This window comes from Podarcis erhardii (assembly GCF_964252035.2).
Source record: "Podarcis erhardii genome assembly, chromosome: 17".
NCBI lineage: Eukaryota > Metazoa > Chordata > Lepidosauria > Squamata > Lacertidae > Podarcis > Podarcis erhardii.
Window position 1 is genome coordinate 24,753,003 of NC_138515.1, and position 27,690 is coordinate 24,780,692.

Consider the following 27,690-nt stretch of genomic DNA (forward strand, 5'->3'; position numbering starts at 1 on the left):
AAGAAAAGAAAGAAACCTCTCTTTTAATACCAGTCAGGAATCTACTGAGTGTTCTTCAAGTCTAAACTCCAAACATTTCAAAATAGCACAAAAGGTATGACAAGATGAAAGGAATTGTCCACAAATAGACAGCTAGACAACTAGTTAGCAGCTGTCTCCTTTTCTTCAGGAGGGAGGGGGGGAAAGTTTCTTTTTTCATTCTTGGAGGAGCTGACTTCAGATTCTCATGCACTGGCATGAATCCAACCTTGTTGTTTGGAGGAAGGAGGAAAACTATAGCTAAGTTATGAGCAGGGTTGGGCAACTCTATCAATTTCCGTTTCTCCCAGTTTCTCGTTTATCCAAACCTAAGCTCAGTTCTCCACAAGTTCACATCAGCTGGCAATAAAATATAAATAAATCTTGATGCAAATTCATCAGTGTTTTAATGCAACTCTCTCCTTCCTTTCCACCCTCACTGCCAGAAGACAGAAGACAGGACCCTAGCTAATCCTGCAGCCCACCACAGCCAGGGAAGAAGGAGACATGTTCGGTTTGAATTTAAAGGTGGACCTACCTGATCCAATACAGGAACCTAAAAGCAGCCGTCTTTTGGAATTCTCACTTCTCCAGATTCTGCAGTGCAGTTTTCTAGATAAGCAATGTGTACCAAATTGCATATACTAAGGTCAAGTGTGCCTAAAAATGTGTATATTAGTGAAAATAACATACAAGAAATGCATTGTATTAGGAAAGCAAGGCACTGAAAAACTCAGTATGCTCTGATGTTCTGCCTAGATAATTTTCTTCTGGAGGGTTTTCCTCTGCCAAAACAAGCTGCAAAGGGGAAAAAATGTGTTTGTTATGCAAAATTGCATGCAAATCTGTGTACATTAGGAGAAAAAATGCAGGCGAATTTTCATGGAGAACTTCATACATACATATATATATATATATATATATATATATATATATATATAATCACAGACTGGTGTGGAAATGTAGAGAACTGAACTTAACAGCGGAGAAATGAGAAACCAAAACAAAGGAAAATGGTCAAGCTCACCCATCCTTAATCGCAGCCCACCACCAGAAATATATAAGCCTTTGCCTCAACAACAGTATGCTAAGCCAGTCGGGTCTCCACAACATCTAACCCACCAAGTCCAAATGCAGCCCCACCTTTGGAAATGTAAAGAAAAAGAAGGAACATTTTATCATATGTGGTGGGAATGTAAAAAGGTGAAAAACTTCTGGGAAATGATATACAATGAGATGAAAAAAATGTTGAAATATACATTTATTAAGAAACCAGAAGCATTTTTACTGGGCATTGTAGGAGATGAGATAAACAGAAAGGATTGTAAGCTGTTTTTATATGCAATGACAGCAGCAAGAATATTACTGGCACAAAAATGGAAGCAAGAAGAATTACCATGAAAGAAGATTGGAGGATGAAATTGATGGACTATGCAGAATTAGACAAGCTAACAGGAAGAATTCGAAACCAGTGGGAACAGAGATTCACAGAAGATTGGTGTAAATTTACGGACTATTTGAAAAGTAATTGTGATGACCAGATTACATTTGTAGGTTTGCAAGAAGTTTTGTGAGGTGAATAATTTGAATTATTGCATAATTGGATAAAAAGGGAGACATTAGTTAAGATAATTAAAGGCAATATGAATTTAAGAAATGCAGAAAAATGATAAAAATGGGGGATCATCAGAGGTGTTGATGGAAGTCCAAAAAGATTGTATAAGATGTGAAATGTTGTGGTATGTATGATAATTAATATGTTTTAAAATGAATAAAAATTAATTTAAAAAAAATAGAAGGAGCTGATGCAAAAAAAAAAAAAAGGTTAAAGTGTCCACATTTCCAAAAAAAAAAAAAAAAAAGGAAATGCAGCCCCACCAGCCATGTACTCTGCTTGACAACCATCCCCTGTGTCTGCACCTCCAAGCTAGCAGCAAAAACAGGATGCTTATTGTGCCTCTGTTAAGCCACCACACATGGTTGGATGTGTTGTTTGGCTTGGATTGAGATGCCAGGGTTTCAGGCTTCCTCTAGGTTTTGCTGAGGCTGGAAAGATGCTAGGAAATCAATCACGTGACATCACAGAGCCGTCCCACTTCCTTTCAGACATTAGTTCAATTACTTCGCGGCGTGGCAAAAACAAACAAACCAGCAATGGTTTGGGGAAGGGATAGGGAACACCACAAAGCTGATTCTCCCACTTTCTAAGGCAATTTCACTGACGTCAAGAGAGATCAAGGAGTGTGAAACCAAAGGATATTCGGCGGTGGGTGTGATATCAGGTTTTTTTTTAGAGTTTTGAAAATAATAAGACTCGGAGAAGCATCTGTCTGTGATATGCTTCCTATGCTGAAACATTGTTCTGGCACCACTGATGACTGCAAACGCCTTATGGGTAGCACCCAATCCATCACTTTGCCTGGAAAATGGTACACTCTCCACAGCTTCCTTGACACTAGACAAGAGATACAGCCTGGTTTTCTCTGTCCAATTCTAAGTCCCCATATTACTTCCTCTGGTGGCTTCTCATAGATGGGGACAAGAGAGAATTCTGCAGAACCCCATAAGCCAAACAGGACTGAGCAGCAGTCCCCTAATGGGACCTTCTGGGTTTATTTTATTTTTGCATTTTATTTTTATGTAAAATGCCCAGGTTTTTGTTGTTGTTGTTGCTTTCAGAAATGTATTAAATGAATAAAATGCAAGTGCTAAATTCTATTTATCTTGTTACAGGTAGGTAGCCATGTTGGTCTGCCATAGTCGAAACAAAATTTAAAAATTCCTTCCAATAGCACCTTAGAGACCAGCTAAGTTTGTTATTGGTATGAGCTTTCGTGTGCATGCTTAGCTGGTCTCTATTTATCTTGTTAGCCCTTCTGATTCTCAGACTACCACCTTGCACATTCTTACCTGGAAGTCAGTCCCACTGAACTCAGTGAGGCCTACTTTGAAGTAAACGTATGAAGGATTGCACTGCCAATCTTTCAATTAAAAAACAAACAAACTACTATAGCCCCAATTTTAGTAATTACTTGACCATGCTGCAATGTTAGCTGGAGAAATTTGTACTAAATCTATCTAGGAAGAAGTGTCAATTCACAGTGGCTATTCTGAGAACTGTATGGCCCAATTCTACATCATATGCAACAGATGGGAATTGGTGAGATGCTAACTGCAGGAGATCCTCTCCTGCAGAGCGCAGTGATCAGGTGGGCGAGATGATCTTCTAGGTTTCCTGCTCCCAAGCCGCAGAACTCCTTGAACTCAAGTCTGGCAGCTAATTGGCAACTGGTGCAATGCTTTCAGCAGTGGTGTAACATCATGGCCTTATAGTGTGCCCCGGGGAGCAGATTCTTTCGCAATGAGCAACTGCCCTCCCTCAGTGCTTTGTGCTTCCCACAGATAGTCAGCAGTGAACCTTGCCATGTCTCCACCCTCACCTAATTGTTGAAATGTCTGCCTTTTCTTCTGAACTGTTTCACAGACATATTCTTATATTCAATGAGCCCCCAGCTCAGCACGGTAATATTTTGATGCTCTGGCCTGTATAATCAAAACATCGTTAGCCAATGTGCCATTAGGCAATGGTTCACATTGTTCCTTGGAATTCACACTTTGGGCCTAGGGAGAGATTACAGGGTAGGCCAAGACACAAAAAGCAGAGAGGACAGAGATGCATGTGAGTCATTGGCATTAGGAGGAGAAGCCATAGAATTACCGGAACACACTTGGATATCAAGAAATGCCACTCCTCTATAATACCAAGTGTCCTCGATGGAACAGTCTTCACCCACGGCACGGCAAATGAAATTTTATGAAGGGCCGCACGAAACAATGTCTCATCTAAAATGCTTTGTGCATTCCTGGGTAGCCAGAGGGATAAAATTATACATTGCCTCAGTAAGCTATCTTTTACCCAAGCATGTTCTAAAGCAAACTACCTTTTTCCCCCAAGCCATACTTTTACCCAGGTATAAATTGCAATGGGTACAAACTACAAAACTGTACTGCTTTGGGAAGAAAAAAGAGGCAATCATAACAAATTATACTTTTCCAAAGTTATCATCATCTTGCTCGGTCTCTGTCAAATTGTTCTTCAAACACAGCAGTCTGCAAAAGTCACCTGATTCTCCTTTCATTTACACACACACACACACACACACACACACACACACACTTTGTGCTACTTCTACCTTTGGGATAATAACTTGCATTTCTGTATAGCTCAGGCGTTTCAAGGCCTGTAAAGACAAAGGGCATTGTTTCGGCCTTTCCGTTATAGTGTAGCATCAAAACGTATCCCGAAGAAGAAGGTATTCAATAATTGCTTCATTTGATTATGAAGCCAAAATGTTTCAGTCGAACAATTTCTGTTTGTGTAAGCCCAAAGTTTCACATTCTTGATGGCTAGCCCTAAGGCTGATTAAAGCATACAAAGGGGAGAAAATGATCTCCCACAGCCCAAAATTCATGCCCAAGCTATCCTCCATTATGAGGTGATAGCCTGTGCTTTGTCCTCTGATTTCAAGCGCCACCTCTCTTGACTGCCACTGCTATAATAAAATAAAGAATATCAGCTCTCGTTAATGTGGGAATGTTCTGGGGTGCAGGAGAGGATATATTGACTAATTATATCCTTATCCAACTTGTGCTAACAAGTTCCCAAAATATCAGCAGAGTTTATAGACATTCCCCTTTAAGTTCGCAACGGTAACGCTTGCACAGATTCGCTAGAACCTCTATAATAATTACTCTGGTAATTTCCCCTTTGTTCCCTCTTAAAATACAAGACACGACACAGTCTTCATAAAAGTATAAAAGAGTTTACTCACGTTCTGTTCACAATATGATCCCAGAAGGTAGGCAGGCTTAAAAAGGTTACATGCACTTAGAAACATGCACTTATAGGAAGATACTACTGTCCTCTCTTGGCTGAGAGCCAAGAGGGCATCCTTAGATGTTTCCTCATCGAAGGAAGATGGCAGAGAGAGAGGCAAGAGGCAAGAGAGAGAGTGGCTGCCTGCCCTGTGCTTTTATCATTACCTGCACAGGTGAGGCCACACCCACCTCTGGTCACATGCGGAGGAAGTCCGTCCCCAGGAAGTTTACCTGCTTGCTGGACAGACATCCCTCCCCATGTTCTAACATGTACACTCTAGGAATGTTGTCATTGACTGCTCCTGTGTTTACATCCCACATACCCCTTCTCAGGCAATACAACATACACAAAACATAAACAACTTTATTCAACCACCCAGAGTCCCAGCTTGACACGTAGATTCTGGAAACTCTCTCTTGGTAGGGGTTTCGTCAGGATGTCAGCAGTCATCTCTTGGGTGCTGCAGTAGGATAGTTCCACAAGTCCATCCTGGATCATCTGGCGTATGTAGTGGTATTTAACCCCAATGTGTTTTGTTCTGGCCAGGAACTTCTCACTCTGCGTCAGCTTCAGGCAACTTTGATTGTCCTCTAGCAAGCTGACAGGCCCTTTTCTCACCAACCCAAAGTCCTTTATGAGTTGATCAAGCCAGGCGATCTCTCTGCAGGCTTCTGTTGCTGCAATGTATTCTGATTCTGTGGAAGATAATGCTACACAGCTCTGTTTATAACTGCCCCATGAAACAGGTCCATCACCAAACATGAAAACATGACCACTTGTTGATTTATAATCAGCATTATCCCCAGCCCAATCCGCATCAGTATACCCAACCAACTTAGGGTCTCTGACGGCTGGTAACCTTAATTTACAATTCATGGTACCCTTCAAATATCGCACCACCCTCTTTACACCTGCCCAATCATGCTCAGTGGGAGAATTCACTTTTCTGCTAAGAATCCCCACAGCATTTGCTAAGTCAGGTCTACATGTGGTAACTAAATACAAAAGTTTACCAATCGCCGACCTGTAGTCATTGTTGTCTGGCAACTGCTTCGAATCCTCCTGATTCTTCAGGAAGTCAGTAGCCATCGGTGTAGCGACTGGATGTGCATCTTGCATCTGCATGTGCTCAATTAGCTCGTGGATCTTCTGTCTTTGGCTGAGAAGAAATGAGCCGTCCTCTTCTCTTTCCACCTGGATCCCGAGGTAGTACTGGACATCTCCTAGCTCCTTGACCTCCACCTCTTTGCTAAGGTGTTTTACTATCTGTGTATAGTCTTTCTCACTTGCTGTGGCAATAATCAGGTCATCAACAAAAGCTAAGATATATGAGAATTGTCCATTATTTGACTTACTGTACAAGCACTTATCAGCGTCGCCTTGCTTGTACCCAAGTTGCGTCAGCATTTTATGCAACTTCTGGTTCCAGGCTCTAGCAGCCTGTTTAAGTCCATAAAGTCCTTTCTTGAGTTTGCACACTAAATGTGCCTCATGTGGTTTCACAAAACCTTTAGGCTGCTTCATGTAAATTTCTTCAGAAATCTGCCCATGTAGAAAAGCGGTAGCAATGTCTATGTGTTTCACTCTCATTTTCTTGGAGGCTGCAATGCTTAAAAGCATTCTTACGCTGCTGTACCTCACGGTTGGTGCAAAAACTTCATCATAATCTTCACCAAAACGCTGTGAAAATCCCTGTGCTACAAGTCTAGCTTTGTAGCGCTGCACTTCTCCTTCTGACACCTTCTTAACCTTGAAAACCCATTTACTGCCAATGGCCTTCTTACCGGGAGGCAGCTCAGTGAGTGTCCAGGTCTTGTTCTGATGCAGTGCATCCATCTCCTCCTGTGCGGCCTTCCTCCAGAGACTGGCTTCTGCAGCTGGCATCTCCTGTATCTCTTCCCAAGTGGAAGGTTCCTGTGGAAACGCTGACCCTGCAAAGTAGGACAACCGCAATGGTGGGACACCTTTGTTGGTTCTGGACGAGTGCCTGACCTCTGGTTCTGCAACCGCATCAGCTTCTTCATCCTCCTCCAACGCAGGCATGTCCCCATCTGAGTCCTCATCTTCGTCTCTGGTGCCGCCAGGGTTCTGGTCCTCTGGTGCATCGCCTGTAGGGGGCGCTGTAACACTCGAAGGTAGATTAGTAATTTGTGGGGTCTCAAAAGGGAAATATACAAATTCTTGAGTCCTTTCTGACTCATCGGAAGAATCCACAACAGTGTTCTTAGTGTCTACTTTTCCATATTCATCAAAATAAACCGCATGGTATGCATTTGTCTTACCAGTTTGTAAGTCCATAATTCTGTATCCTTTGCCTCCAGAGGCGTATCCCACAAGGATACCTGCTTTTGCCCTGGAGTCAAGCTTGTGTCTGTGTTCCTTGGGCACGTGGAAGTAACACGGACTTCCAAACACACGTATGTGCGACAGATTGGGAGCTTTCCCATGCCAAAGTTCAAATGGTGTGCGCTCTGCACCTTTAGTTGGCAGTCTATTCTGCAAATACACCGACGTGTATACTCCTTCGGCCCACAGCTTCTGTGGCAAACATGCATCCTTTAGCATGCACCTTGTCATGTCCATAATGGACCTAAACTTTCTCTCAGCTATGGCATTCTGCTGTGGTGTGTAAGGAATTGTGGTTACATGTGCAATTCCTTCCTTGGCCAGGAGAGCCTGCATTTCATTTGAGCAGTACTCACCTCCATTGTCGCTCATTAGCACAGCTGGAGCTCTTTGGAATTTATTCTTGACCATGGCAATATATTCCTGGAGCTTGTCCACTGTCTCACTTTTCTCTTTGAGGAAATACACAACACAAAATCTTGAAAAGTCATCCAGAAATATTAAAATATATCTATTCTTTCCCAGTGAGGGAACACTCATGGGTCCACATATGTCAGTGTGCACTATGTCAAGCACTTTGTTGCTTCTTTGTTCTGCACAACGTGGAAATGAAGGTTTTACAGCCTTCTCAGTAATACAGCTTATGCACTTTGCTGGAGCTTTGTTGCTCTGCTTTACCTGCAAACCTCTTACAAGATCTCTTTTCTGTAGATCCAGAATGACGTTGGTGTCTCTATGTCCAAGCCTTCTGTGCCATAGGTCCAGATCTGCTTCATCCTTCTGGCTGGAATGTGCCACTTTTGCAGACTGATTCTCTGAAAGATCAAGCTCATATACACCATTGATTAGCTCTGCTTGAGCAAACACTTTGCCATTTCTAGTCACCTTGCATTCTCCATTTCCAAATGTGATCTGGAAACCTTTCTTGTCCAAAGTGGACACGCTGATTAAATTGCAGCTCAGCTCTGGAACATACAAAACTCTAGAGATTGTGTTCTCAATGCATTCATTGTTTATATTGCATTTCAGACTCATGGAACCTGCACCTTTTGCTTTAACAATGTTCCCATCTGCAATTTCAATTTCAGATCCTTCTTCATCATTTATCTCATTAAAATAGTCCTCTTTATATGAAAAATGTGAGCTGGCACCTGAATCAATTATCCATTTATTACGTCTATTTTCACGATTCTGGACAGTTAAATTCCTTTCTTGCAGTAGCCATGTGCATTCACATTTCCCCTTCTTTTCTCCTTTTGGCTGAAAGGGGTGGGGTTTCTTGGCTTTAGGAGCCCTGCAATTCTTTGCAATGTGTCCTTCTTTGTTACAATTGAAACAAATCACTTTCTTAGGCATCTCTTTGGACTTTGTAAATTGCCTAGATGCATAACTACTGTCTTTGCTTCTAGCATTTCTCACTGGAGATTCAGCTCTATCTCTGCATTCTTCTTTTAAATAACCAATCAAGTCTTTAAAAGTCAGACCTTGTCTATGATCCATCAAACTTACAAATGCGCTAAAGCGTGGTCCAAGTGATGATAACAAAAATGCTATCTTTGTGTCTTCATCAAAAGCTTTGGGAGTCAGATCAATTCTTTGAATAATCTCAGTAAACTTGTTGATGTGCTCTGTGAATTCCTCTTTTGAATTCATCCTCACTCTGGTTAATTTACACACCAAGTTTCTGAAGCAGTTTATGCTAGATTCTCCATACACGCGCTCAATATCTCTTAAGATTTGAGATGCATCATCTGTACTGTTTATTAATGATAGCTGCTCATCGCGAAGTCCACTCAAAATTATGTGTCTAGCTTCGCTGTTCATGCGTTTCCAAGCACTTATCTTGGCTAAAGCTTCCTCAGACGATCCCGTAGGTTGAGGGTTTAAAGCTTCCAAAATGTGCTTATAATCTAAACATGCTATCAAGCGCTGCTTCCAGTGTATGAAATTGTGTTCATTCAGCACAGGCATTCCTAGCTTTGCATCACTATCAAAAGCTGCTCTAGCCATCTTAAAATCCAAAAATTTGAAAATTCTTCAAAATTTCAAAATTTCTCAAAATTTTAAAATCAAAATCTCAAAAATCTAAAAATGCAAAACAATTCTTCACTGCCTTGGGTCACTGTGAACTCTGAGGGAAGGGGGGGGTTGCTTAATCCCCACTGCACAATGGAACAAAGGACCATGTGCTTACCAGGAAGTTAACTCAGAAAAATACTACTCAACTCAAAATCACAATCCAACGCAATCCTTCAAAAATACGCAGAAATATACAATACTGGGCCCATAACCCTTTGTGGGAATGTTCTGGGGTGCAGGAGAGGATATATTGACTAATTATATCCTTATCCAACTTGTGCTAACAAGTTCCCAAAATATCAGCAGAGTTTATAGACATTCCCCTTTAAGTTCGCAACGGTAACGCTTGCACAGATTCGCTAGAACCTCTATAATAATTACTCTGGTAATTTCCCCTTTGTTCCCTCTTAAAATACAAGACACGACACAGTCTTCATAAAAGTATAAAAGAGTTTACTCACGTTCTGTTCACAATATGATCCCAGAAGGTAGGCAGGCTTAAAAAGGTTACATGCACTTAGAAACATGCACTTATAGGAAGATACTACTGTCCTCTCTTGGCTGAGAGCCAAGAGGGCATCCTTAGATGTTTCCTCATCGAAGGAAGATGGCAGAGAGAGAGGCAAGAGGCAAGAGAGAGAGTGGCTGCCTGCCCTGTGCTTTTATCATTACCTGCACAGGTGAGGCCACACCCACCTCTGGTCACATGCGGAGGAAGTCCGTCCCCAGGAAGTTTACCTGCTTGCTGGACAGACATCCCTCCCCATGTTCTAACATGTACACTCTAGGAATGTTGTCATTGACTGCTCCTGTGTTTACATCCCACAGTTAACAGTACGAATAATCTAGCAATCCTAATTTAAACATGTATATTAATTCAAAAAGTCCAAATGTCCAAATAGCTATCCAAACAAAGATTGGTGATTATAAGGAGTCTCAAGGCGGGTAACATTCTCCTTTCCCTTCATCCCCCACAACAAACACTCTGTGAGGTGAGTGGGGCTGAGAGACTTCAGAGAAGTGTGACTGGCACAAGGTCACCCAGCAGCTGCATGTGGAGGAGCGGGGAAGCGAACCCGGTTCTCCAGATTATGAGACTACCGCTCTTAACCACTACACCACACTGGCTCATACTGGTTAAGACATCTGCTGGTCCCCACATCACTGGGATATAATTTAAAAGCATGTGAATATTCACAAATATAAAACATTCTCCCGTTCTTGAGTGCCACTGCTAATTCTTTGCCCATCTGAAGCTGCTCTGATGTTGCTAAATAGCTTATTACTCAGTGTCAGGGAACTGCCATTGGAGCCAGAGGAGAAGGGAGGGCTCCAGAGGGATGCCGGAGAGCGTCCAAGGAGGGAGAGAGGCAGCCCATCTTCTGGGGAAAGAAATCAGCGTAGCACCAGTGGAGAAGGGGGGCAGGTGGGGGAATCGGCGAGGGGGCTCCATGACTCCTAGCCGGAGACCAGTGGGGAGAGCACGGGTCCTCCGCTGCCCACACCCTCCCTGCACAGAAGACTTCCGCGCAGGGAGAGTAGGTGGAGACTAGGCGTCAAAGAGCTTCTTTGCTGGAAGAAGTTCAAGAAACGCCCACTGACGGATTCTGCCAGCGATTGAGACAGCCACGGACGAGTGGCTGTCCGGACAGAAAGGGTTCACCCAGCTAACCCAGCCAAGCATGACGCCGATTTACGCACAAGCAACCCCTAGAACCATTACACTCAGGGTACATTTATGGTGTTATCTCTTGTGGGTGATATTGAATGAAACATGAACAGACTTCTACTCAAGCAGCAGGACTTCCTTTTCCTCTTGTTCCCTGCATTTGCTGCCCCAGCTTGGATCTGTTTTGGATGGTCTGTCAACACTCCAGAATTCTTAGGGGGAAAGATATGATTCAAATGTGCCTTGAAGTTATTAATGTGTACACAGCCGTATACAAAGCAGCAAGTTCCCTTTTTTTCAGATTCACATGTTCCTTTCCAAAGTTTCTCCCACCTTGATTGGCACCTTCTTCAGACAGAACTCGCAGTGACTTTTTGATGAACTCTGAAAAAAAAGAAATCTATTACACAAGGAGCATGTTATTTCTCTCTTAATATCGTACAGCAGGGCCATTGTGGATGAGTTTGATCCTGTTTTTATTTGAGTCAAGTTGAGGCCTGCGTTCATGGATCGCTAACACAATGGTCTGGAGTGGAATCAAGAAGTGAGCAGAACAGAACCGGAATAAAGAGTCATCAGAAAGAGAAATTGATTGGAGGGCTTTTATATCTTAATTCTGTGACCAAATCTATGAAAGAAGCATCTTCAAAAAAAACCCAGACCTGCAATTCAGGGAGTGTCTGTTAGGAGAAATAAAGAGTTTCTTTCTGCTGCAGCTTTGTGCTCTGACTAGCTGCCCCCATTGTTCTCCATAAGAGGGATAAACCTTTTCTATAGAGTTGGGTCCTCCAGATTCAATTCAAAACTGAACAGAAGTACCGTAAGCAGCAATCTTTGAGATATGCCGGCAAATGAGGTTGTGCAATCCAAACAGTTCAGTAGCAGGGGAGACAACAATTTCAGCTACTGAGGACCATCTGAGAAAGTTTTTGAGAGCCCTCTAAGTAAATGGGAATGTTTATTTCAATTCTAACCGGCTACCATGTTTTTAATGAGATCAGAACAATCATAAGACTGAGGTCTGGTACAGCCATAACACGTGGCCCCAGTAAACCATGGCTTGCAAGTCGAGGATGCACAACTTAGAGAAAACAGTAATGTCTCTTTTAAGTCAACTTTGGCATCAACCTTCCCCAGATCTCAACTGAAGCTTGTGATATGCTAAATACAAACTGCACACACACACACACACACACACACACACACACACAAACACACTTTCTGCTACAGCTGAATTTGTGTTGTCATGTATGTGCACAAGGCACTGGGAAAGTGGTGAGAGACCAGTAAGATTCTGACTTTTTGGTTAATAAAAAAGAAAAAGAAGCAAGCTGGGATTATACTCCATTGATTAAACGACAGTACAGTCTCAGATGCTTTGGTTCTCGAGCAAATCAGCTCCCGAATGTTCGAAACTTGGAAGTGGGCATTCCGGTTTTCGAACGATTTTTGGAAGCTGAACGTTTGGCGGCACGGCTTCTGATTGGCTGCAGGAAGCTCCTGTAGCCAATCAGAAGCTGTGCCTTGGTTTTCAAATAGTTCCAGGAGTCAAATGGACTCCCAGAACACATTCTGTTCGAGAACCAAGGTATGACTATATGCACAACACTAGAAGAAATGAATTCAGAGCTTTAAAAGTACCATTCTAAATAATATAGCAAAAGTAATGAGCTATTGGGCTGCAAATGTGTGCCTTTTTTCCTTGCAGTTGCTTCTCCTGCAGCTAGACACATAGCAAAAGGAAATTCTTTCAACTAGATTACAGAAGGAATTATGAGTGTTATTCACAAAAGGAAGACTAGGAAAGCACCAGGGCCATACAGTTTCCTAGAAAATGATATTAGGGAGATTTATGATTTTGTTCATGAACAGGTAGAATTTAAAGTAGCTTTCTACATGGAAGATTTATTACTATTTATTAGCAGACCGGAAACATCTATGCCAGAATTCATAAAAAATAATTAATAGTTTTGGTAGACAATCTGAATGAATGCCAGCAGGCAAGTGTAGATCACCTGTTTTATATACTAACTGGTGATTTTGTTGGTGCCCAGGGGTCTCAACATATCTAGGCATTTCGGTTCTGAGAGATATTTCTCAAATGATTAGATTGAATTTAAATAGATTGATAAAGGAGGTTTCCAGTGATTTGGAAAGACGGGCATCACTTAAATACAGCACTTTTTAGTACAGTTAATAAACTTATGATGAATATTCTGCAACAGATAAAATATGTACATTTCACTATATTTTCAAGCACTATATTTTTAAACAATTAATTGGCTATTTAGGAAGTTCATTTGAGATAATTCTTCACTTAATTTTTCACTTAAGACAACACAGCTAACAACAACAATTTATTATTTATAAGCTGCCCATCCAGTGCTTTTTTTCCTTAAAAAAATATGTTTAGGCGTACTTTCATTTTGACTCAAGAAAATCACCATTTTATAGTTCAAATCGGGGAAAAGAAATACAGTAAATGAACAAAAGTACAAAGATTCACAAAATGTTTAGGGGGTATGGATACCCCTGCATCCCCCCCCCCAAAAAAGCACTGTGCCCATCTGACTGGGTTGCCCCAGCCACTCTGGATTGGCTTCCAACAATTATAAAACCACAGTAAAACATCAAACATTAAAAACATCCCTATACTGCCCTATACTGAAAGACTGCCTTCAGATGACTTCTGAATCGGAATTTTGGAAGGAGGTATTAATTTTTAAGGAATCTGTTAGCACATTTCTTCTAATAATAATATAGAGTTTGTTCAACACCCCTCTTTGGATGGCTAGTGTTGGGGTCTACTACTACTACTACTACTACTACTACTAATAATAATAATAATAATAATCCTTTGATACCTTCAGTTTTAGCACCTGGAGAGATCTGGCATATAATGGCTATATATAGGCCCTATACGAGGCTGTCTTCTAAAGGTTGTACAGTGGTACCTCGGGTTAAGTACTTAATTCGTTCTGGAGGTCCGTTCTTAACCTGAAACTGTTCTTAACCTGAAGCACCACTTTAGCTAATGGGACCTCCCACTGCCGCCGCACCGCTGGAGCACAATTTCTGTTCTCATCCTGAAGCAAAGTTCTTAACCCAAGATACTATTTCTGGGTTAGCGGAGTCTGTAACCTGAAGTTTCTATAACCTGAAGCGTATGTAACCTGAGGTACCACTGTATAGTTACCGGTACTTATCTCCTTGGCTCGCAGGTCACATAACTCCATACCCTCCAAAAACTTCTCTGATGAAAATAGAGATGTCCTAAGGAAAAGCGGGACATTCCGGGATCAAATCAGAAACCAGGACAGCTTTTGTAAATCCGGGACTGTCCCTTGAAAATAGGGACACTTGGTGGATCTGCGTTTGTTTGTTAATGATTTTTTACTGTTGAACAGAGAACACTGTGACTGGACAGCCAGTAAATGTTGCAAATAAATAAATAAAGCTATCCGGTTTATTTATTTATGTATTTGTTTATTTATTTATTGAAAGAGTTTGTCTTACGCACCCAGCGTTTAAGATGCCAAGTTAAAACCTAAAACCGCTTTTTCTTGACGGGACCTCAGAAACAAACGTACTTGGCATTTGGACTCTTTCAATTTTTCTGTGCTCTTCTTAAGTGAACAGCACGTAGCTCTCAAAGCTGAAGACGAAACACTGCTGTTTGAAACAGATTTTGGCAGCAATTCCCGAGAATGAAATCTAATCAGGAGAGGCAGATTAAAAATTCAGCGCAAAAGGGCTGCGGCAAGACCATTTCTGGAGAAAATAAGGGACGGTTTCTGAATGTTACTCCTTTGCCCACTCAGAATAAAATCTTGCAGGAAGATGCCTTCCTTGTTAAGCAAACTAAACATCTTTACCTGGAAAGAAAAGAAAGGTATTTAAGGGATGAAATTAAAACAGAAAATAACAGAAAATAATGTGGCACCAAATAAATATTCTGGTCACCAACCAGTTTTGGCACAATATTATTTTTTTTAAAAAAAGTTTTAAGATGGCTGGATGGAGCAGAAAGTCTTTCTCAAAATACCAAGCAGGCTGAAACTGACAGTAATAGATATAGATGTACCTTGGTTTTTGAATGCCTTGTGACTCGAACATTTTGGTTCCCAAACGCCGTAAACCCGGAAGTGAGTATTCCGGTTTGCAAAAATTTTTTGAAGCCGAACTTCCGACATGGTTTCTGCAGCTTCCGATTGAGTGCAGGAAGCTCCTGCAGCCAATCGGAAGCTGCACCTTGGTTTTAGAATGTTTTTGGAAGTCAAACGGACTTCCAGAACGGATTCCATTCGAGAACCAAGGTATGACTGTATTTGGAACACCCCAGCCTGTAGTTGATCTCTTCTGATATAGTGAGTGTTGCTTGCCACTGGTTCCCCCCAGAAACTCACAATATTACTGGCGTGCTCTCACAGCACTTTTCCTGTTGGTACAGAAAGGAGGGTGTGTGTTCCTACTAGATAGTCATCCTGCAAGGCCAACCTTTCACCTAATCTCCGGAAGTGCAAAGCAACATGAAGCAGATGATCTTGAGTTGGAGGGGGTCAGACGATTGCTGTGGTCAGACCACATCCTGGGTAAAGGTTGGGGTAGATTGCAGCCTTGCCCTCCGACTTGATTTCTATATGTTAGATTGCTGTTAAAGGCACAGAAACAGGTTCTGGTCCAGTGCTGGATTAAGCCCTGTGGAGGCCCCTAGACTGTTGACCTATTATCTCCGAAGACTTGCTTGTAAATCTCTTTCAAGATCAAACCAATATTATTTTGATCCCTTGTTGCAGGGCCCCTAAAAGGGGTGGGGCCCATAAATCGTTGCCTACTTTGCCTATTTGGTAATCCAGAAGAGAGTTTGGATTTGATATCCCGCTTTATCACTACCCGAAGGAGTCTAAAAGCAGCTAACATTCTCCTTTCCCTTCCTCCCCCACAACAAACACTCTGTGAGGTGAGTGGGGCTGAAAGACTTCAGAGAAGTGTGACTAGCCCAAGGTCACCCAGCAGCTGCATGTGGAGGAGCGGAGACGCGAACCCCGTTCCCCAGATTACGAGACTACCGCTCTTAACCACTACACCACACTGGCCAGCCTATTGCTGCAGCAGAACACAGTCTTTACCCACGTTTTAAGGGCTTGCATCCCTTCCATCTCTTCATTCGCAGCCACAATTTATTTTCTGTTTCCTCAAGTGAGCATTTGGCCTGTGGGAATTGGGCAGACTAATGGAGGCTGAGCATTGACAGACCAGCTTGTCCAAACTTATGCCTCGTTCTGGGCTTCCCAAGCTTTGAAATCTGCTGTCTGAACTGTGCCAGGAATTTCTCTTGCTCTTTTATTTTTTATTTTTTTTCATTTTCAGAACAAAAACCAAACAAAGATTCAAATTCAGTAAACAGAGATGTGAGTCAGTGTCTGTGTCTATGATGGCACACAGATTGAATCAGATCCTCTGTAAGGTCACCCAGCAGTGGTGCTGAGCATTTGGGCATGTTTGCAGCTCCCTATTCACCATTCATTGACTTGTAGCATCGGGTGATGACTAGAGTATGTGAATGGGATGTGACAGATGAATCTTCAGAGACAGAAACGAAATAAGAGAGAGATGTGTGAACCCACCCACCAAGGTAACACTGCTAATGCTAATACAACTGAGAACTGTATGTAGGTATGTTTTTGATCCACAACTTTAATTGCTGGCACATGTCCAATATCCAATATAACTCCTAAAATCCTTCTTTGCAACAGAACGCTCTGGGCAGTTATTCCTCTATTTTGGTATTTTCCAAATTTCTGATGATCTGGAACACAGTTGAACTGCGCTGCATGCCAGGGCTGTCTTTAAGCATGTGCGGCGCCAGGGTGCAAAAATCCACCCGGCGCCCCCCCCCCCCAGGTTGCCCAGAGTTGCCGACCATTTTTTAGGGAGCTGACACCACACTTATCTCTGCTCAGGAAAAGAAAACAGGAAACATAAGTATCTGAGCAAAGCTGGGCGCCTCGTGGTGTAAGCAGTGTGTGCTGGGCAGACCTCTCCACAGCCCTATGCCAATCCCAGGCGTGCGGGAGGGCGGAGCCGGCCAGCCACCTCAGCACCTTGCTGGCTCACTCAGTCCCGAACTCGCGGCACAGAGCCACCTGCAGTAGAAGAGCCTGCTGTGGTGCTCTGACCATTGGGTGGGCTCTTCCCCACACTCCAACTCTTGGTCCCCGGACTCTCGGCCTGGCACCCCTGAGAGCCCGGCACCTGGGTGCCCCGCACCCCTGGCACCTATGGTTAAGACGGCCCTGCTGCATGCTTCAATCTTTCCGCTCAAAAATATATGCCTATTGTCTTAACTGTTTCTCATACTGAATTAAAAAAATATATAAGCTGCCCCACGCCTGCTGGTAAGAGAAACAACAACATGAAGGCACAAACCTTAGTCTCTGAGTGATGAGAGACTCCAGCACTTGTTTAAGGTTTGCCTTCCTTGTTGAAAGTCACTGGAGACTGTGGTGTCTTTAGGATATATAGTTTGATTTGCACATAGATACAACCTGGACACGTTTTGGAAAGGCTTACAGCATTAACACTCCAACAGATCTTCCTTCACCCATTGGTTTTGGGGGACGGGGACCCCAAAGCCATAGCTCTGGATTCAGCATAGGCAAGGCAAACCTCTATGTCTGACACCCTTCTGTGGAAATTAAACCTATGTCCAGTTATTCAAAAACTTGACTTGCAGAAACTTACAGCTATATATGATTTAAGGCACAATGTTTACATTCACATGCTTGTCCAAGCATGGGCTTACAGTCTCTTCTTCTAATTTCCAAAGAAGTGTATTTTCCTCTCTTTCCTGAGCTCAGCATTCATCCTGCTGTATCTTAGTTAGGCCATGCCTTGCAGCTCCTAGGAGAGATTTCCACTTTCACCTTCTCCTGCAGCTTTGCTCTCTTTCTTTCAAGCAGAGAAGAAGCACTCCAACACTCCATTCAACTTAGCAGTGTTCACAGTGGAGTCTAAAACAGTCATATTGCTTCACATAAAATGGTGTCTCTACTTCAGTAGATACCTGCCATGTGACCAACATTAGCCAATCACATGAGAACTACTAGAGAACTCTCTAGAATTCAGTTACTAACCAATCAAATTTAAACACATAGTAAAGCATTTACAATTTCAGTGAATTAAATTACTATACCTCACATGAGTGTTGATATGAAATTTAGATAGACAGCGCCCCAGTATGGATTGCTTTACACTTCCTTACAATGGATTGCATTTGCCATTTTACTGCCTGTTCGTTTAGAGATCCCTTTGGAGGTCTTCACAATTCCTTTTCGTTTTAACCACCACGAAAATGTGGTACATCATATCAAGGAGAGGAAGAGCAAGAAAAAAGGTATTAGGACCATTATCTTATCAAAAATCGCAAAGTGTAGGCCAGATGTTCATGCACAATTATCAACTCTAGATATTGCCCAAATTATGAAACAAAAGAGGGGGTACATTCAGCCCTTGCAAACCTTATGAGCTTAGTGTAGGTGCAGCTTCTATCTCAGTTATTTCATTTAGTAGCTAATGAAGCTTTATATTTGGACTTTTGGTTCTTTTAATGCATTCAATATTTATTTGTATTTTCTTCAAGGGAAAATTTTCTGTTTTCTTGCTCATTGTGCTGCTTTTAATGTGGATCTAAATTGCAACTTGGGTTTGAGTTCCATTGGTGATGTTTTATTTGGATATTCTGCAACATTCTACTTGACGTTTTAAGACAGGCCATAAACCGCTTAGAGATTTTTATTTTGAAAATGTGAAATGGCATGGCAAGGATTTAAAGAATGCTTTAGATTTTGTGTCTCTTTTCTGTTAAAAGTGATTAACACGGGGACAGAACAAAGACCAAAAATGGAGGTTAAAATCAGCCAACAACAGGCAAATGATGTTGGTGAAGCACACCTCTAGCATTTCACCTTATTATTTACGATTTAGGTACAGGCATTTGTTGCACTTTTATCCCCCTTTCCTTCCGAGGAGCTCTAAGTGGTGTGCTCTTCGTTTTATCCTCCCAAGAACCCTGTGACATAGGTTAGGCTGAGAGTTAGTGACTGGCCCCAGATCACTCTGTGGTCTTCACAGCTGGACGTCCCTATTTTCATTGGAGAAATGTTGGAGGGGATGGAACCCTGGTCTCCCAGATCCTATTCTGACACTCTAAACACAACACCATACTGACTCTCAGACTAATAGGTGGTACCTAAATAAACATGTGGGCACATCATCAACAGGCTGATACGGAGTCAGATTCTGGGTCCAACTAGCTCAGTGTTGTCTACAATGATTGGAAGTGGCACTCTCCAAGGTTTCAGACTGTGAATGTTCCCAGCCCTAGCTAGAGATGCAGGGAATGAAACCTGGGATCTCCTTGTGTGGGCCCTACCAGACCAGTGCTGCCATGCTGTCTCTGCCCCCCAACATGGACACGCTGAGTCCAAGACATGAGGAATTCTGCTGTATGAGAAATGCTAGTGTTGTTTATTCTCTGGATAGTCTACCTTGGATTGGAGGATGGAGACATGATTTCCATTTGGAACTGTGATAGCACCAAAGAGGAGTCACTACATAGGTCCTTCGTTGAACTAAGGTTCCAACAGATGCTCTCAGCATACTTAGAGCATGCTTAGAGGGGGATACCTCAGAATTCCCCATGTGGATTGCAAATGCGTTCTACACAAATTTTATCATTCATTCTTAACTGGTTCTCAGGCCTATCCCCCCCCCCCCCCGGAAGTGACAGTCGAACACTTAGCTGATAAATATCTACACACCTGGTAGCCAAATTTGCTCTGGCATCTAAGAAGCTCCATTCCAGCTATGCTAATGCTTTCTAATTTTAAAACTTTATGCTTTAAATTTTTCATTCTGTAAACTTTTATAGGTTACGTTGTGCGATTTCAGAGGAAAGCCTCGCTCTTGCCCTCTGCTGTTCACTGTCAAGGCCTTGGGCTATACACAATAAATAAATAAATTGACTAATTGACCAAAGAGGAGTCAGCACCGTTCCATACCCCATCCCAAAAGTGCTCCCTCACTTTCAAGCAAAGGAAGGATAAGGAGGAGACATAATACTTTTGTAGTTGCCCAAGTCTGAAATCATTGCTTCTTTTCAAAATACGGTACCATCCACACAGGATTTTGTGATGGGTTGCTGAGATAGATGTATCAAGAAGGAATAACAACACCCGGCTCAGTGGTTCAGGCAAAAGAATTTTTTCTTCTACTTCTTCTTTGATTACAATATCTTGCAGTGTTGTTTCTGGTTCAGTGCTTAACATTCCCTCAGCTGCACACTTGTAATTAAATCCATGCATTGTGTGCCAGAGACATCCCCTGCTTTTTTGCTTTTTTCCCCCTTTCTTTCTTTATTACAATGCATGCATCTCCCATCTTCCCACTCCATCCAATTCCTCATTCAGCTCAGCAATGGGTGACTTCCCATCAACCTCCTAATCACTGTCCTGCCCCGTGCTAAAAAAGGAAACATGAGATCCATAAGTCTTGCTTCCTAACAGATTTCTTTTTTCCCCCAGAGAACTGACAAGAGCTATAGATTCCCACTTTGATGAGTCAAAAGACTCAGGTCCCCCCCTCCGTCTCATCTGCCTTTCTAGCTGCACCACGTTTGACTGGCAGTGTGTCCTGTTTATAAATCTTTAACGAGGTTTCTGCATTCACTTCCCAAACCTTGAACTCCAAATCCAAAGGAGATTGCGCTCGAATTCATTAAAGCAGCTGCCGCTCTTTTCAAAGCACTTGCTTCCCTCTCTTCGCATAGTTTCATTCTGCATCGCCTCTCTTCCCATTTCACTTGGCCCTGCCTACCTATCACTTTCAAATTAACCAGCTCCCCCATTATCAGTTCACACTCTCCATTGCTTTCCCCGCCACCACCCCAAAATTGATGCTTTGGATGCAAGTTGGAACCAACATTTTCCGTTGATTGTCTGGGAAGAAGACAGACGTGGCTGCATTATTTTTAATTAACTGCTCTGTGACACAGAAGTCGAGGATATGTCTTTGCCATACAGCGCGAGTCAACTATGATTAACCAAGCTCCTGACATATATGAACTAGGCCAACACCAGGAACCCCTGGAAGATGATCTCACGCTGATATGGCATTTGGAGTCGTGGACCAATAACCCAGCATCAGCTGTCATCTTCAACGCTGGAGCCTGGGATTCACAGGGGTTATGCGGCAGTAAAGAACTGTAGGTAGCTCACCACTGCTGAGAATAATTGAGCAATAGTTTCACAGCAGGATGAGTCCTGATGTGTTCCTTGTGAAATTATATACTTTTAACCTGGAAAAAAATATATAATTTGGAAGTGAATGGTTTTCTGCCTTACACACACACACACACAGACACACACACACACACACACACACACTTACTTCTCCTTCTCTCTCTTCTGGTAATAGCTAGAGAGTTGCTTTTCCTTTCCAGTCTGCAAAAGGGCCGTGGCTGAAAGATACAGTGGCCACCCATAAATATTGGGGGAAAGAACCTTGCAATGGGTGCAACCTCTGCAGTTAGATTGGTGTGCAGGGCACTTGGTGATTTCTCTGCAAAATAGCAGTCTTGTGTACATTTCTGATTCTATTGAAATATAGAAGAGGAAGCAATCAACCTTGAATGGGAACAGAACATTTTGTACAGAGAGGTTATGAAGGTTGACGTGCATCTGAATAAATGTTATGGGGCAAGGCAGGGGAAGAAAGACCCAGGAGAATTATGGGTATGATAATTCGGCCTCCATTGGTTCTAGAATAAAATGTTGGGTGTATGCAGCCTCTTACTGTTTTCTATATCACAAATATATCTGACAAATGTCTCCAAAAAAGATTTCATGATCTCCCTAGACAGCATATTCCATTACTTATGTACTTTTCAGTTAAAATACTTTCCCTCCTAATGTTCAACCTAAACTCTTTGTTCTTATCCAATCCTCTGCGAATATGGATGTCGGAAGTTCTTTGTTCTTTTAAACTTCCTTTTCCATTTTTGAAATATTTCCCTTCCCTTTGCTTTCGCTTCTAAATGAAATGGAAGCAAAGGGAAGGCAAATGTTTCAAAGATTTCTTCAGTCAACATGCTGTTTAGATCTAGTAATAATAACAACTACTACTACTACTACTTACAAGATTTCACTGCCCTTTCAAGGCAGTTTGCAAGACTCTCAAGAACTCATACAAATAATGATAAAAATACAACTATAATTGAACCATTTAAAAACCATAACATTAATTATTGTTTATTATTGTCACTGTTGAGAAATAACATATGGCAGTATTTTATCAACTTTTAAAAGTCCTGAAAACAACTAGTACCAACAGAAAATGCTAAATATTCTTAATATTATCTATTACCATGGGACGCGGGTGGTGCTGTGGGTTAAACCACAGAGCCCAGGACTTGCCGATCAGAAGGTCGACAGTTCGCATCCCCACGACGGGGTGAGCTCCCGTTGCTTGGTCCCAGCTCCTGCCAACCTAGCAGTTCGAAAGCACGTCAAAATGCAAGTAGATAAATAGGTACTGCTCTGGCAGGAAGGTAAATGGCATTTCCGTGCACTGCTCTGGTTCGCCAGAAGCGACTTAGTCATGCTGGCCACATGACCCGGAAGCTGTACGCTGGCTCCCTCGGCCAATAAAGCGAGCCACGACTGGACCTAATGGTCAGGGGTCCTTTATCTATTACCATGCATTATTGTTGTTGATATCGTGCTCTCTAATCACATTTCCACACACTCCCTTCAACTGGGCCCCTCAACCCTGTCCCTGCATTGAGCCCCCAACTCCTGCAGCCAAGCTGATGCCAAATGTCTTGCTCTGCTTTCCTTTGGACCACATCAGTGAGGCCAAGTGGGGGGGTCTTGTCATCTGGGCATCCCAGGACCTCCATTTACATTGCCCAGGCTTGCACCCCAAGGAGGTCACTTCGATGCTGCAAACACATCAATCTGACTTCACCCCCAGAGGCGCAAACCATTGTCTCTCGAGACAGACGGATGCCAGCACAACTTCTGGACCAGCCACAGCTTTCTAAAAAGGCTTTAAAAAATAAGGGGGTTTCAGACAACTGGTATAGTAACCATTCATCCTGATTGCCTTGTGGGGAGAGAACAGACATCAGCTGCATATTGAGCATCTCTTCTTCTTTTTTCTTTTTGTGAGGACATTAGATGACAGTGTGCCAAACAAATGTGGTCCCTGCACTTTCTAATGCATTTTCCTAGTACTTATCACAAAATTTTGGGAGGCAGAGTGGCTTTGTTGCACAACAGCTCCAAATCAAATGAATCTGCCAGTATGTGATTGACTCCAACTCAAAAATAATGACAGTCTGGAGATACCTTTTATAACTTGGGTTAACATGAGCTTGACCAAACTGCAGGAGGCAGAGGAAGACAGGAGTGGCTGGCATGTTCTGGTCCATGGGGTCATGAAGACTAAACGACTAAACAACAACAACAACAAAACAACAACATTAAAACCACCTTAGTAGACCAACATCAACACTCCATCTCATTCAACATCTTTTATATTGCCACCTAGTGTTTCAAAAGAAATACGTAGGACCACAACCCAATAATGGTCTAATTTGTTCTTAATTTATCACTCTCTACTTTCAATAGTCCAAAATGTGTGCCCAGCCTGGGGGTGATTGTCCCTGCCCTGCCTATCTTGGCACTTTCAGGGTACAGTACTGTTTCATCCCATCGGGAAATTATAGGAGATTTCCTTCTGCCACAAACAACCAGGTTAAGATTGTACACTCATTTTATAAGTGAAAATTGCACACATTTGACTTCTGCATTGCAAGAGGCAGTTAATACTTTAAGGAAATATATATATGTAGCGAACATTCTATTTCAAAAGGAACATAAATGGTTTGCCCCACAGTGCAGTCATTTGGGAGGATTAAGAACAAATCATTTGGATGTGCAGATCTGAATATGATTTATGGATCATATTTTTGGACGTTTTTCTTGCTTATCATTCAGATGCATGTAAACGTGGAGGCTCGGGAAATCGTGCAAAGCAGGGGGGAGAGAAAGCAGAAACATAAAGCAATTGATATTTAGATTCTTCATTATTGATGTGAGAGTGAGTGAGATTGCTTTGATATCTGAGTCATATAACTTCCATGTCACACAAACAACGGGGGGGGGGGAGAAACAGTTAATCATATAATGTGGAAATCTTTCTGAAATTCATATAGTTGTTTCTTATCCAAAACACATTGTTTTAAAGCATTTGAATGAACAAATACATACAATGAGTTTCCAGGCATCTGTATTCCTGTATAGCAAGCTTCCTCAACCTTAGCCCTCCAGATGTTTTTGGCCTACAACTCCCATGATCCCTAACTAGCAGGACCAGTGGTCAGGGATGATGGGAATTGTAGTCTCAAAACATCTTGAGGGCCGAGGTTGAGGAAGTCTGCTGTACAGCAACAGCTAGACCATATAATAATAATAATAATAATAATAATAATAATAATAATAATAATAATAATAATAATTTATTATTTGTACCCCGCCCATCTGGCTGGGTTTCCCCAGCCACTCTGGGCGGCTTCCATAAAAACCAGAAATACACTAAAATATCACAGATTAAAAACTTCCCTGAACAGGGCTGCCTTAAGATGTCTTCTGAATGTCAGGTAGTTATTTATCGCTTTGACATCTGATGGGAGGGCGTTCCACAGGGCGGGTGCCACTACCGAGAAGGCCCTCTGCCTGGTTCCCTGTAGCTTTGCTTCTCGTAATGAGGGAACCGCCAGAAGGCCCTCGGCGCTGGACCTCAGCATCCGGGCAGAACGATGGGGGTTGAGACGCTCCTTCAGGTATACTGGGCAGAGGCCGTTTAGGGCTTTAAAGGTCAACACCAGCACTTTGAATTGTGCTCGGAAACGTACTGGGAGCCAATGTAGGTCTTTCAAGACCGGTGTTATGTGGTCTCGGCGGCCGCTCCCAGTCACCAGTCTAGCTGCCGCATTCTGGATTAGTTGTAGTTTCCGAGTCACCTTCAAAGGTAGCCCCACGTAGAGCGCATTGCAGTAGTCCAAGCGGGAGATAACTAGAGCATGCATGTGGGACACGATGAGAAATAGGGAATGGTTCTAGTTTTAGGGAAGTGTCGTAGCTCAATAGTAGAACATCTGCTCTGCAGGCACAAGCTTCCAGATTCAACCACTGGCATCTCCTAGTAGGGAAGGGGATGTCCCCTGTCTGAAACTCTGAAGAACTGCTTCTAGTCACTATAGATAACACTGAACTAGATTGACTGGTGGACTGACTAAGGGAGCTTTCCAGGTTTCCCATTATGACCAAGGCATGGCTGCCCCCAAACAAAGCCACCTTATGTCTCTTTCTCTCTCCCACCAGTAATATTTAATAATGCAATACGGTGATGATGGTGGTGGTGGTGATGATTTTATTTTATTATTTGTATGCTGCCCATCTGACAGCCACTCTGGGCAGCTCCCAACAGAGTATTAAAAACACGATAAAACATCAAACATTAAAAACTTCCCTAAACAGAGCTGCCTTCAGATGTCTTCTAAAAGTCAAACAGTTGTTTATTTCCTTGACATCTGATGGGAAGGCATTCCACAGGGTGGGCGCCACTACTGAGAAGGCCCTCTGCTTGGTTCCCTGTAACGTCACTTCTCACAGTGAGGGAACCGCCAGAAGGCCCTCAGTGCTAAATCTCAGTGTCTGGGCTGAACGATGGGGGTGGAGACGCTCTTTCAGGTATACAGGGCCAAAGCCATTTAGGGCTTTAAAGGTCAACACCAACACTTTGAATTGTGCTCGGAAATGTAGTGGTAGCCAATGTAGATCCTTTAAGATCGGTGTTATATGGTCCCGGCAGCCACTCCCAGCCACCAGTCTAGCAGCTGCATTCAGGATTAATTGTAGTTACCGAGTCACCTTCAAAGGTAGCCCCACGTAGAGCACAATGTAGCAGTCCAAGAGGGAGATAACCAGAGCATGTTCCACTCTGGTGAAAGTGCACAAGCAGGTAGGGTCTCAGCTGGCATACCATATGATCCAACATCACCATGCTGACAGCTTCCTAAATCCTGCAGGCATCAACCGATGAAGGAGAATTAGGGTGGGGAAACCAAAATGAGGTTGGGCCAACATGACGTCAGGTCACACATTTTGCATTACTAAATCTTATAGGACTAAGCAATAGTGCAACCATAATGTGTTGTTCTGGCCAGGAGTCTTGAACAAAGGACAGGTGCTTTTTGAACATTTCTATCCAGTGCTATTTTTCTAGGAAAAGAGGTACCATAAACTCACCATGAACTTCTCCTTTGTTATCTTAGAATGGCAATGGTGCCCACCTGAGAGGGGCTGGAGCTGAGCTCCAGTGAGCTCTGGCTGGGGGGAAAACAACACGTTTATGTCCTACGTTTCTTGTGTAATAGAATCTGGTTTGGCACATACAGTATATGGTTTCCCAAGGAGTCAAGAGACAGCACTTCCACCATGTAAATCCTAGCTAGTTGACCGGTTGACATAGAAAATGACAGCTTCTTTCCATGGTGGACCAATCAGACAGTCACATTAGCTATGGAATAACAAGCATCAGCCTTGGCTTTTGGTACACTGAATGTTTTGTAGATAGGGGATCATCAGCTCATCAGAAAGCTAAACTTTTCATTCAGAAAACAATAGCACAAAACATATCCTATGAAATGTCTGTTCACTGAATTTTCCACCAACCATTTATTTTGCAGACCTACTTACAAATATATCCCCATGACAATGAAAGGAAGCTGTTGTCTGAGAAATCTGCAAAAACCTGCTATTGATGAAAAGAGTTTCAAATGTGCATAAGCTAAAATTCCTTTTGCCAGTAGTGTGTGGGTCATATCTAGGTCAGTAGTGTGCAGCAAAATCTCTGTGTGTGTGCGCGTGCACACACACACACACACACAGAGAGAGAGAGAGAGAGAGAGAGAGAGAGAGAATAGTTCAGTATTCTCCATCCTTTATCCTCTAACGGTACACTAGAGGCTGACATTTAATACCCTGAGGATATAGATGTTTGGAAGCTGGTTATTGTAACAAAGGAAGCCATCCAAACTCTACAAGACCAAATGGATCAGATAAAGCTGACACCAAGATAAATCTGTTTTACATCCCTTCTTGCAAAAGTTTTGCTAATCTTAAGTAGTTTTAGCTTTTCCAGAGCAAAAATGGAGGGAAAATACCATACATTAAGGTAAGCAGCAAACGTGCAGTCAGCCAACATCTTGCCCCAATTTATAATCACCAAAAGTATAACACACAAGTCAAAAACTATTGTGTTTCCCTGAAATATTGGATGGTCTTCATTAAATGCAGAAACATCTAAGAGGAGAGAGAGGGAGAGAGCAGCTGACTGCAAGGACATGAACTTCCACATTAAGGCAGAGCAGCAATACTGTAGGACTCCCATCAGCCTCAGCCAGCATGGCAAACAATCAAGGATGATGGGAGTTGTAGTTCAGCAACAGTTTCTTTCATCCCAGTCATAATGGCCTGCAGTCAACAGGTGAACTTCACACTATGCATGCCTAGCCTTATCTCCCCATTTTCTCCTAGTCGTTGTTTCCCTCCCAGACTTCTGCCTCTCGTTT